Source organism: Schistocerca gregaria, chromosome 4, assembly GCF_023897955.1.
Source record: "Schistocerca gregaria isolate iqSchGreg1 chromosome 4, iqSchGreg1.2, whole genome shotgun sequence".
NCBI lineage: Eukaryota > Metazoa > Arthropoda > Insecta > Orthoptera > Acrididae > Schistocerca > Schistocerca gregaria.
The window spans coordinates 455,795,528-455,809,325 of record NC_064923.1 but is presented as its reverse complement, the minus strand read 5'-3'; the positions used below and the strand labels follow the sequence as shown (position 1 = coordinate 455,809,325).

The 13,798-nt window shown below is 43.7% G+C and overlaps 1 protein-coding gene and 1 non-coding gene across 2 annotated transcripts in view; both read left to right on the top strand.

Annotated features, from left to right (window-relative positions):
• LOC126268115 (uncharacterized) overlaps positions 1–13,798 on the top strand; it is an 846,423-nt gene that overhangs the window by 672,793 nt on the left and 159,832 nt on the right. The window lies entirely within an intron of this gene.
• Positions 7,866–7,940, top strand: Trnas-cga (transfer RNA serine (anticodon CGA)). The gene has a single exon. It is a non-coding gene; the product is annotated as a tRNA-Ser (tRNA).

The window sequence follows — 13,798 nt, the reverse complement described above, 5'->3', positions numbered from 1 at the left end:
CCAGCATTTTGTTCCTATGTAACAAAATCAGCCAGTATAAACAAAAACCTTTCACTGTCGCTTTTCTGGGTATATTGTTAGTCGAGGGCAAACATAACATTGACAGGACAGTATTACGGTTGTGATTAGGTTCATGTCTTTACAAGACAGTGGTGGGTCAGTTGGCGGTATGGCTATCCATGAGGGACTGCTAGCATTATCTCAGGAGACGAATTGCGTTGCTTGACTTCCGGCTGTGGTCAGAGCTTGGCGTGAGTTGGCACCGACTAACTATGATCCTCGTTGTCACTGCATTCGGAATAAAAGTACTGAGCAACTTCGGAGCTCAAGTAAAGTCCCTCCATTATGACGATCTCACATTTACCGTTTCGCAAAAGTTTTGTATGTATCTGATTGAGAATCTAGGTTTTTCTTCTAACAATTAGAAATATTTAACAGCACCTTTTGTAGCTGCTGCATAACAGCCTCTTTTTCCCTACCAAAAATATAATATTAGAGTTCTACTCTTAAAGCATTTAATAATCGTAATTCTTTTTGGCTATTACTTGCAAGATCCGTTTCTGGTGTCAGTTTGTCATCTCTGTCTTTGAGAAATGCCTTTGTTCGTAGAAATTTTTGCGCCACAGCTACCTACAAAAGCAAGTACTGGGGCGTGCATCTCCGAAGTGTGTGAGAAAAGTAATGAGACTGATTTTTTATCCACCAAAGCTTTTTTTTCAGACAGCAATATTGTCCCATTCAAAGTAGCTCACGTCGGTAGCTGTACACTGGTGGAGTCGTTGTTCCCAGTCTTGGCAGCGCCGAAAGGCTTCAACTGGTAGGGCCTTTAACATGTCGTCTCTTATTTTTCAATGTTCTCCAGAGTCCCAAAACGACGCCCTTTTAAGATATTTTTCAATTTCGTGAAAAGAAAAAAGTTACAATGGCTCAGATCAGGTAATTCCGTGTTGGAAGTGACCGTCTGACATGAGGCGTTGTCATGATGCAGCATCTTCTTGTCTGCAATGTCCGACCTCAGTTCGATCCACCCTTTTTCTAAGCCTTTGAAGCACATCTTTGTAAAACACTCGAGGAACAATCTCACAAGAACACGCGCACGTTCCACGTGTTCGTCGGGTTTTGAAGTTTAAAGTCCCACTCGACGAGGTTCATCTCCAGCATGTTCTCGGCCTTCCAAAAACGATTTTTGCCAACGCAAACCTTTTGCTCTTAATACTAATGTTCCCCATCGGTCTGTTTCGACTTTTTAAAAGTCCCACTAGCGGATTCCCGAAGTTTAACACAAAACTTGATGGCATAACGTTGGTTTAATTTCCGCTGTTCCATTTCGTAACACACAACAAAAGCACAAACTTGACGAATGGCGCACTCAGACATCACGTGATAGCTGTACAAAGCTGAAACTGAGCATCTTGAAGGGGTTAACACACCAGTCTACACAAGCATAACAACACAGCGTTGCCAGATAATTCGCAGTTTTGTTAGTCTCATTATATTTCTCACGTTGCCACACATAGTGTTTGTCTGCTCCATGCTCCAGACGGTTCTTGTTCGCTAATGCACATAGTTTCTGGTTTCGCCTGGGATTCATTGCATAAACTCCAGACGGATATCCGTTTATGGCTCAGAACGACTATGCTTCCTCTCTGGCTCCCTACCTGGCACGCCATCTAACCGATATACACTGCCTCACAAAGAAAAAAGAGAAGCAGCCAGATGACATGGTCAGATGTCGAGGTAACTTTGTACACATGCACATCATCGGCGGAAATGTGTTTAGAGTTGGAACCATCTGCGGCAGGTAGAACGGCCATCAGCGTAGATTAGTGTTGTTCATGTATAGTATTGACACTAAGCATGGTAGGGTGCATAAGGTGCCTGAACATGGTCATATGTTGAGTGATCGTTATGAATGACACAGACGTACTCTTGTGAGACAGTGTTATCGGCACATAACGGAGTTTGAAAGGCGCCTCATTGTGGGCCTCCACTTGGTCAGCTAGATGAATCGTGCAACATTCAAATTTGTGGGCATTCGAGTGTGACAACTGTTCTATGTTGGAGTGCATGACAAAGTGAGGGCAGGCACACTCTTCGTTAAGGCTCTGGTCGGCCTTGTCTGACGACCACAAGAGAGGAATACCGTATTGTGCCTCAAGCGCATTGTGAGCCCTCCTCATCTGTGTCTGCCATCCGAGAACAAGTACTGGGCTCCAGACATCAAACTGTGTCATTTTGCACCATTGGGCCGGCCGCTGTGGCCGAGCGGTTCTAGGCGCTTCAGTCCGGAACCGAGCTGCTGCTACGGTCGCAGGTTCGAATCCTGCGTCGGGCATGAACGTGTGTTCTGCCTTTAGGTTAGTTAGGTTTAAGTAGTTCTAAGTCTAGGGGACTGATGACCTCAAATGTTAAGTCCCATAGTGCTTAGAGCCATTTGAACCATTTGAACCTGCACCTTTGGTCCATTGGTCCAAGACCAGCAGCCCCCCATGCGTAGGTTGCCTCTAACACCACGGCACAAACTGCTATGTTTGGAATGGTGCAGTGATCGGGAAGCATGAACTGCTGATGAATGGCATCGCATTGTGTTCAGCGATGAATCGTTGTCGTGCACTACCACGGACGACCAACATCATGGAGTAAAGCAACCACCTGAGGGGAGGTGCCATACTTCCAGTGTTTTAGAGACGCACAGCGGTGTTATTCCAGTCGTCATTTTGTTGGTAACTATCGGCTATGACTATAGGCTACGGCTGTAGTGATCGACGGTTTTCTGACCGCACAACATTACGTCACGGAGTCTTCATATGTTACGTCCGAAGCCACAGTGTCGTGGTGGCATTCTTCGACAGGACAGTGCTCGTCCACACTGGGCACGTTTCTCTATGAACAATCTGCGTGATGCTCAGGTGTTCCTGAGGCAACAAGACTATCCCCGACGGAACGTGTGAGCAACCAATTCTGACGTCAACTCCATTACCGAGCCACTATCCAGGATATGAAGGACGAGTTACAACTGTGGGCCAACCTGTCTCAGGACCGGATACAAAGGCTTTGTGACACTGTTACCAACCGAATCAGAGCATGTACTCAGTCCAAAGTGGTACCTCGTCGTACTTATAAGTGGGCTCATTTTTCTAAGTTCACAGTAAATTTGACTCGACTATTTAATATCTGAAACAACATCACATACCTTGACAACCCGTGAAGTTTCACTTCGTTTCCGCCTCTCCTTCTACATGCTCCACATTTTTGTCAGGCAGTATATTACAACCATTTTATTAAAACTGTATAGAAAAAAAAATCTGGAAGAGTGGATACGTACACAGACAGTACGAGCGTTAAAATGCTACTATAGAATCACAAAAAGGGCGAGTATGCCCCTGTTTATTTAAAAGAATCTGCCTGAAAACTGCGGTACTAGTTGCCTCATTCTACCTTAAGCTGCACATTTAAAAATTTTCTGAAAAATTTTGGCACGCGAACATATTCGCTCTTTTCTTAACATGCAAATCACCTCAGACTCCCACAAGCTCCGCACTCACACCACTAATCCATCGCTCTAAGTCGCTCATGGCCATACACTTCGAGTTGCCCTTACTCACTTGCTCATTTATCCCAACTACTTGTCATTATCTCTCTGTCACTGTCTCCGGCGTGAGGGCCACAGGCCCCTTCGTTCTGTCCTCCTACTACAGTCCCCTCTCACTTTCACCGTCTCCCTCTAGTTCTCTCTTACTGCCAATACGTCATTCCTTCCGTCCTACTGATGTTCTCTCTTCTCACTTTCACTGTCTTTCTCTTTCTCGCTGTCACTGTCATATAATTTGTCTCTAATTATCACTATTTCTCACCCACTTCCACTTTTCTCTTCCTCTTTATCCTCTCCCCCCCCCCCCCCCTTTCCGGCAATATCTCCTTCACTTGTTTCCGAGCACTGTTCTGTCACTGTCAACTATGTTCCACTGCCACTGTGTCTCCCTCTTTCTCTCACACTACCATTGTTTCCTTTGTTCTTTCTATAGCACAACAACTGTCTACTATTTTCCAGTATTTATTACTCTACCGTTTCTTTGTCACTACCACCGTCTTCTTCTCCCTCAGCACAAAAAGGCGCGAATAGGTTCAAATACCAAATTTTTTGAGAACATTTATAATGTGCTGAGAAATGTAGAATGAGTCAGCTGGTACCCCCATTTCTTAATCAGTCTTTTAAATAAACAGCAACATGTCTTCATTTTCTATGTCCGACAGGAGCATTTTCCCGCTGTTTCACTTCTTTTCACTGCTGCAGTAGAGCAAGTAAAAGAAATGTATTGGTCAGTAAAATGTAGACAGTTTATTTATGTGAAACTGAACTAATTTTACAACTCTGAACGAATTTTACGTGCAAAAAAAATTGCATGTACTTCGGTACTAAAACATAGGGTTCCCAGATGATAACGGAGGCACTTCTCCGTGCTGTGTTACTTCATCAACTACGTTTTAGCAAACATCACATTTTACGTGCGTATTTCACTTGTACAAGTATGGTAACTTTGAACCTCTGTATCTTGGAAACGGATAAAGGTACCAAGAAAATTTTTTAGGATTTTAGAGATCTGGATCTTAGCAAAATATCGTAAAAATTTGAGTCATTTGCATGCCGTCTTGGAGTCCTCGGCTGTGTTTTGATCCGCTGGTGACGGCAAAATATAACAGAAGAATTTTTTTGGGATTTTCCGAGGAATCGTCCATGAACTAACGGTGCCTCCATAAGTCCCATCAAGCCCACTGTAGACCACGTCAATCGCAAAAAGAACCAACCGATTTGCTCCGTTTGGCTAAGCAGGAAGAAGTGTATAATATTTGTACTTTGACCCTGTGCTGTAAGATAGTGACACTAGGACCTAAGACGCTTCTTCTACTTGGTATCCAAATGGTCCCTAGCCCAAGGGCTACCCAAAATACTTGTCCCTACCTTTTTATTACCAGTAGGAGACCGACGTATGAACACCGGGAAATCCAGTTTTTATGCGAAACGTTTTTGAACATATTAGGTACGCATGATGACGCATGCTTACCGATACGCCAAGGGTAGTCATAGTAGATTAAAAGGAAATGAAGTATCCCAAGGAAAACCTGCAGTCTGGAGCATAAGTTCCAATCCAGAACCACATCCGAACAACAGTTCAAGTACAAAAAGTCTATGACCATGAGCCAAAATACTAGTGTACCGACAAAGTAATGACGGCACCCACTTCAGCACGGCACTGATCGTAGGCTGCTGGACCGCCCGAATTCTTTTCTAGCCACAGTCAGAGAAGTTGCCACAACATGTGATGTGAGCAACACATACAGTGACGTGTGGCATTGGTAAAAGCAAATATTCAGCCACGAGAACCTGGAGCATGTATAAATCTAAGTTCAGTGTCAGTTACGATAAAAGCTTAAGTTTTGGCATGTAATTTTTAATATTGTCTTTCCTTCTTGCAAGCTGAAACATATAGATAAACCAACGTACGAGGGCTATTCGCAGAGCAAGGTCCGATCGGTCGGGCTTATGAGCAGCAGCTCGACCATGAGATCCAAGATTTCTCACCTCCCGCCTTGCAGTGGATCCAGATGCAGTTTGGAATTCCTGTGTGATCGTCTGGATAGATGTCTGCCTATTACACACTTGGCGACGGTCTGTCAGTTAACAGTCGAGGTCAGCTGTAGGTGTCCCTTCACGTTTCCATTTCACTATCACATCGGAAACAATGGCCCTAGGGATGCTTAGGAGCGTGGAAATCACGCGTACAGACGTATGACACAAGTGACATTCAATCACCTGATCACGTTCGAAGTCTGTGAGTTCCGGCGGAGCGCCCCATTCTGCTCTCTCACGATGTCTGATATGGCGTACCTGGCAGTGGGTGACAGAACAATGCACCTAATATAAAAAACGCATGTTTTTTGGGGTGTCCGGATACTTTTGATCACATAGTGTACTTGATTGAGAAGTAATGGCTCCGGTCTCGTAAACTGACATACGGCCGGGGGAGCGTTGTGGTGACCACACGGGTATTGGCTGAGGATGACACGGTAGTCGGTCCGGACAGAGAGAGAGAGTTTTTAAGTTCAGGGAGAAGAAAGAAAAACGTTGAGATTTGCCAATGATACTGAAATTCTGTCAGAGAAAGCAAAGGTCTTGGAAGAGCAGTTGAGTGGAATGGACAGTATCTTGAAAGGAGGATATAAGATGAACATCAACAAAAGCAGTCGGCCGTTGTGGCCGAGCGGTTGTAGGCGCTTTAGTTCGGAATCGCGCTGATGCTACGGTCGCAGGTTCGAATCCTGCCTCGGGCATGGATGTGTGTGCTGTCCATAGGTTAGGTAGGTTTAAGTAGTTCTATGTCTAAGGGACTGATGACAGATGTTAAGTCGCATAGTGCTCAGAGCCATTTTGAACAAAAGCAAAACAAGGATAATGGAATGTAGTCGAATTAAATCCGGTGATGATGAGGGAATAAGATTGGGAAACGAGACACTTAAAAGTAGTAGATGAGTTTTGCTGTTTGGGCAGCAAAATAACTGATGATGGTCAAAGTAGAGAGGATATAAAATGTAGACTGGCTATGGCAAGAAAAGCGATTCTGAAGAAGGGAAATTTTTTAACATGAAATATGGGTTTATATGTTAGGAACTATTTCCTGAAAGTGTTTTTCTGTAGTGTAGCCATGTATAGAAGTGAAACGTGGATCCAAAACAAGAGTGATAAAAAGAGAATGGAAGCGTTCGAAATATGCTGTTACAGAAGAATTCTGAAGATCAGATGGTTCAATCAGGTAATTAATGAGGAAGTACCGATTAGAATTGGAGAAACAAGAAATTTGTGGCACAACTTGATCAAAAGGAGGGATCGATTGATAGGACATATTCTGAAACAACAAGGGCTCGCCAATTTAGTACTGGAGTGAATTGTGGGGGGTCAAGTCGTAGACGGAGACCAAAACATCAATACAGCAAGCAGACTCAGAAAGATGTGGCACTTCTCATATTTATGTAACGTGAATCTTAGAGATTTGCTGTTTTAAATGAAAATACATTAAGCGATCTTGACGCATTATTCACAAGAATTCAGAAATATCGCTGACGCTTTCAAACGGTTTATTGCCTTCATTAACAATTCCACCACAGTTCTCACTGTAGGATTAGGAGGCAGATAAAGTAAGAATATACAATGCGCCGTAAATATTTTTCATTGCGTTTTTTAACACTTAATCATCTACATAACGTAATATCTTTGACACTTCACGCCTACGTTATTTCAGCAGTGGCAGCCTTTTAGGTACTTGGGACGACTGTATGTTTACGTGATTCGAGGAATTCGCTGGATCTTCGATTGGCAGCAAGTTAACACGATGGCCCGTAAATAATGGCGACCACAGTCATGTCGCAGCAAGTGGCTCCGCCCCAATGTCTCCTCGTGACTCCGGCTCAGAGGTCGAACATGGCCAAACAAACAGGCGCTCACTCTGGACGTGACGCTATCGTCCAGTTTATACGCAGTGCAGATCGCGACACCACAACAATAAACTAAGTTACGTGCTCTGAATCTCCGCTCGGTGATGTCAGCCTTACATTTCTGATCTTATTAATAACGCATTAGTCATCGAAATGGAAACATACATAGAACGACAAGCTCATATCCGACAGCAAACTGCTGGCACTACCACTCTGTAGAGTGACGTTACAACTGTTCTCCACCACACTGGTTCTCAACCTTTCTGAGTCCATTACCGCCGAATGAGATTAAATAATGTCCAATACCCATGAAATCTTAGCCACCTAGCAAAACTTTAGACTGAAAAAAAATAGGTCACGTACATAAAAATCAAACGTGCTTCGGTGGCTCAGTTGGTAGAGCACTTGCCCGCGAAAGGCAAAGGTCCCGAGTTCGAGTCTCGGTCGGGCACACAGTTTTAATCTGACAGCAAGTTTCATATCAGCGCACACTCCGCTGCACAGTGAAAATCTCATTCTGGAAACATCCCCCAGGCTGTGGCTAAGCCATGTCTCCGCTATACCCTTTCTTTCAGGAGTGCTAGTTCTGTAAGGTTCGCAGAAGAGCTTCTGTAAAGTTTGGAAGGTAGGAGACGAGATACTGGCAGAAGTAAATCTGTGAGTACTGGCCGTGAGTCGTGCTGCGGTAGCTCAGTTGGTAGAGCACTTGCCCGCGAAAGGCAAAGGTCCCGAGTTCGAGTCTCGGTCGGGCACACAGTTTTAATCTGCCAGGAAGTTTCATCAAACTCAAGTGCTTTTGCAGATTTCTTGCTAATCCAAGAAATAATAAATGAAAGGGATGGTTCCTCCTGTTTGTTTCTAATCTTTATATGCATGGTTTGGTGTCGGTTAACGTGAAATGTACGCTGTTGACCAATACAATTGTGTTATCGTGTAGGTGACATGAAACAGATGTCAGATTCGAATGATGTGTACCACATCCTTGGAAATGCAAATGCTAAATGTCAGTGCACAATGAGACGGCAGAAACCATACAACAACTTTTTGGTTGCAGAATCAGAAAAGGAGATCCTTTCTTGGCTGTTTGGCTATCATCTTGTGGCACACTACCTTCTAACTACCAAAATCCTTCAAAATACTGGGTATTGGGTATTCTTCATTGGCTTAACTTCAATATTCTGCAGATTTAGCTATCGAAAAGTAATCGAAATATTTACAATAAATTACCACAATTAATCCTCAGTTCAAAACTCTAGATATCTAGTCGGTTACGGAGTCTTGGACGTGATTTCAGCGTAAATGAATGGTGCTTGTTTAGAGATTCCAGCAGTCTGAAAGCAGTACATCTCCACAGAGGGGAAAATTTAATTCTTTTCTGATTGCTCATAAAGTTAATCTGAAGCAGATACGTGAGAACTCTACTGCTACTCTTGTAGGAGTAGAGTTGCGCTCTATAAAAAGTATGGTTCGGTAGTTTTGGTAAAATACATAGATGACATAGTACATGATGATTACCGATAGTACTGGTAACATTGGTAAGGAAAGAAACATACATGAATATGAGTGAGAAACACTGAGAGCCGACGACGCTTCTTTGTCTCTTGTTTGTTTGTTTGCACATCATTAGAACTTCACATCGCTTACTGTTTGTCCATTTTGTATTTTATATCCTTACAGAATATAAATTTTATGAGTAATAATAATGTGTTGATCGAGTAAGTTCTGCTCTTTCATGTAACCAAAGCAATTACATTTGAAGCAAGTACAGTTTACATGCGTAAATATAAAAAAAATCTGTACAATTATTGTTGTTATTCTATATTCAATGGAATGTTCTTCAGAATGATCAAAGGCAAGAGTCTCCTGTTATTATTGATAGCAGTGAAGGTAGTTAACGAACAACAGAAATATATTTTATATAAGCTAGATGAAGGATTGAAGCGATGTTTGAGTTTCGTTTTTCTTTTTTTAACCTTTACTCAGGAAATTGCGTTCTATACCGCTATATGATTAATAGGTGTATTTTTCTAATTTTTTCAACAACATCTCTCTGTTTCACTTCATCAATCAACTGTTTTAGAAGGAAAACTGGATTAAACGCTGATAATTTCAAGTTTGCTGTATATAATGTTTATTTTTAACTAACAGTCTGGAAGATAACTACGTAGAATAAAAATGTTCCGTAGGTCACGCCGGCCCTTATATATCCTTACTTAATTTTTAGACGGTTTCCTCTTATGGTTTTTAGTTGAATCTTGTAAGACACTGATGGCATACAGAAACAAGAAGACCAAAATTACGTAACGCCTAATAGGTATGCAATACACTTAACATACAGGTAACGTGATTGTGATCGTAACAGAACAATGCTACTAGGAAAACTGCCGTAGCCTAAGCTGGCCTACACTGATGAGCCAAAACATTGTGGCCACCTGTTTAATAGCTTGTTTGTCCGTCTTGGAGCGAAGTACATCACTGATACTGCGTGTCTGACAGTTTGTTAGTAGGTTTGTGGAGGATTGTGGAATTAGATGTCTACGCACAGGTCGTGTAATTCGCGTAAATAACGGACCGCTGATTTGCGTAAGCAGTGATGGCGCCCGATAGCGATCCAGATGAATTCCGTAGGATTTACATCAGGAAAGTTTGGTCTCCGGGACATCATAATGCTCCGGACATCTATAATTCTCCGGAAACTGCTATAGCACGGTTCTGCCTCCGAAACACGGACAATTATACAGCTGAAAGATGACATCGCCTTCGGGGAAGACATCAAGCATAAAGGGATGCAGGTGGTTCCCAACTGTCAGCGTGTCTTCGATTACTACCACAGGTCCAATGCAAGTGCAGGAGAACGTCTCACATAGCATAATACTACTCTCACCAGCCTGAGTCTGTGGCGCGCTGGACGTTTCGAGCCGCAGTTCACCTCGATGACGGCGTTTGCGGAGACCACCATCAACCTAGTGTAACAAAAATGTGATTCACCGGAAGAGCCGACACGTTTCCATTGACTGACGGTAAAATCTCGATGGTCCCGTGCCCACTACAATCGTAATTGACGATGTCGTTCGGTAAACATGTGAATACTGCTGTGGAGATCCTGTTCAACAATGTGCGTTGGATGGTGTGCTCTGAAACGCTTGTGCATGCAGCAGCATTGCGCTCTTTCGACGGAGATACCACAGATTACCATCCATCGTATTTACAGGTCAGACAAGCCTCCGAAACACACGTTCAGTGAAGAATAGTGGACGTCCCATCTTTTAGCGGGGAGCGGTAGTTTCGCTGTCCTTCTCCTCTTTCCGTAGGTACTCAAGACAGTAGCACGTGAACATTCGACCATGTTCGCGGTTTTCGAGACACTCGTTCACACGCTCTGCGTAATAATAATCTGCCCTTTGTCAGAGTCGCTTATCTCAATTGATTTCCCCGTTTGCAGGCGATATCTTCGCTAGGGCTATCCTCCGTCCGTCTCTGCTCCGCTTACATACTTTTGATACAGCGTCACTTGCCCGCAACATCACCAGGCAGCATCCAGCGTCGCTGTGGGCAGTGGTCGAAATCTTTTGGCTTATCAGTGTATGATAGTCTTCGGTAGCCTATGGTAGTTTCACAGCTCTACGCATGAGCAATACAAATGGCACATATGTGGAGATATAAAGGTAACTGCAATTTTTATCGGGGTGCAGATCGGGGGCACAGAGTATTGCCGGTTGCTATGCGAGTGGGAGAGCGTAGGCATTAAACAAAACACTATAATGGGAAACAACGTCCTGGTCAGTATGAGCTACTGCCCGAACAGAAGTGTGATATGAACACTGTTGTTAACCCCAAAATCTTGTATCTACTTTCGATGAACATTCAATCGCCTTGTCAAAAATATTGTGAAAGTCATGGGTAAAACCTCACGTGGATTAACGTACTTGCGAGAGAAGTTTCCACAGATCAGTGAACAAAAAATAGAGGAAGATATATTTGGAGAACCAGACACTAATGACTGATAAGCTTTCCTATAATTCATTAAGTGATGTTAAAAGAAGACACGGCTTTATTTCACAAGTGTTTGCAAGAACGTTTTAGGCAACCATGGGGCATAGAACTAGGACAATATTGTACGACTGAGATCATACTACCTTATTAAATTTAATACGTCACTTAAACCACATTTCTTGAATGATCATTTGCACGTCTTCCCGCACAATCTTCGCGCCACTGGTGAAGAACATGGACATAGGTTCCACCTGGAAATTTCTAAAATGAAAACAGCATTTCCAACTCAAATTGAGTACTACAATGTTGACTGACTACTGCTATTTCCTACAGAGTGACGTTCCTGAGACAAAGTATACACGAAATCGGGACATAAATACTTTTAGTTGTGATTCCTTATTTTTCTATACTCTTATATTACCGGTTATCGTTCCTTTGATTCTTATGTGTGTTTCTGTTTCCATTTGTAAGTCTTGTTGTGAGTGCAAATCATTTTACCAGCCACATTCATAACACATGGCGGTAAAAAAAAGTCATGGAATACCTCATAATATCGTGTCGAAACTCCTTCTTTCCAGCGTAGTGCAGCAGCTGGATGTGGTATGGATCTAACAAGTCGTTGGAGGTCCCTTGCAGAAATATTGATCCATGCTGCCTCTATAGCCGTGCATAATTGCAAAAACGCACCAATGCAAGATTTTGTGCACGAACTGACCTCTCGATTATGATCCATAAATGTTCGATGGTATTCATGGTGGGCGATTTGGGTGACCAAATCATTCACTCAAAGTGTGCAGATTGTTGTTCAAACCAATAGCGAACAATCGTGGCCCGGTGACATTGCCTCCAAGTAGCCGAACGTAACCATTTCCAGTCAATTATCGGTTCAGTTGAACCAGAGGACCCAGTCCATTCCATGTAAACACAGCCCACGCCATTATGGAGCTACCACCAGTTTGTACAGTGCCTTGTAGACAACTTGGGTGTATGGCTTCGTATGGCCTGTGCCACACTCGAATCCTATCATCTCTTACCAACTGAGGTGTCCGCCTGCTTAGCTAGATGGTAGCATACTTACCTACCATGCAAGCGAGCCCGGGTTCGATTCCCGGCTGGGTTGGAGATTTTCTGCGCTCGTGGACTGGGTTTTGTGTTGTCCTCATCATCAATTCATCCTCATCACCGGCACGCAAGTCGCCCATTGTGGCGTCGAACGAAATAAGACATACACTTGGTGGCCGAACTTCCCGGCCAACGATGCCATACTCTCATTTCATTTCATTTTACCAACTGAAGTCGGGGCTCATCCGACCAGGACACGGTTTTCCAGTCGTCTAACACTGACAACTCTCCGTAAACGCCACTAATCTCAGTCGTTAAGTGAAGGCCAGCGGCCAAAGCGTTGCCCACTGTGAGAGGTAATGCCCGAAATTTGGTACTGTCGACACACTCTTGACATTGTGGATCTCGGACTATTGGTTTCCCTAACAATTTCCGAAATGGTATGTCCCATGCGTCTAGCTCCAGCTAGCAATCTGCTTTCAAAGTCTGTTAATTCCCGTTGTGCGACCGTAATCACATCGGAAACCTTTGCACATGAATCATCTGAATACAAATGACAGCTCTGCACTGCACTTTTAATACCTTGTGCACGCAATTACTACAGCCATTTGCATATGTGCATATCGCTATCCCATGACTTCTGTCACGTCAGTGTACGTCAGTGTACACTAATGAGTCAAAATATTATGACCACTGCCCACAGCGAAACTGAACGCCGTCTGGTGGTGATTCAGGCAATCCCGGGTTCGATTCCCGGCGGGGTCAGGGATTTTCTCTGTCTCGTCATGGCTGGGTGTTGTGTGTTGTCCTCAGGTTAGTTAGGTTTAAGTAGTTCTAAGTTCTAGGGGACTGATGACCATAGATGTTAAGTTACATAGTGCTGAGATCCATTTGATTCAGGCAAAAACTTGTCGGAGCAGAAATGAATGGGGAATCATTCTAGCGGCAATACAGTGTCCAAATGAGAAATCCACTAAGATAAGCGTCTTTGACAAAGATCGTGACCTGACGCCTGGCAACGAAGAAGGTCGGCGGTCGGCGTGCTACTGTGTTCAGCACCTATGGGAAGTGGCTGAAGGCTGAAGGACGGTGAAGTCACGAGTGGGCGACGAGGAGCTGGACGTCTGCACCGCATCACAAGACGTGGAGGCTTCCCCACTGTGTAGGGCAATATAGGTGGCGATCGGTGCTAGATCTGACGACAGAATACAGCCATGGTGCAGGCACAAGTATTTTGGAGCACAGCATTCAGCAC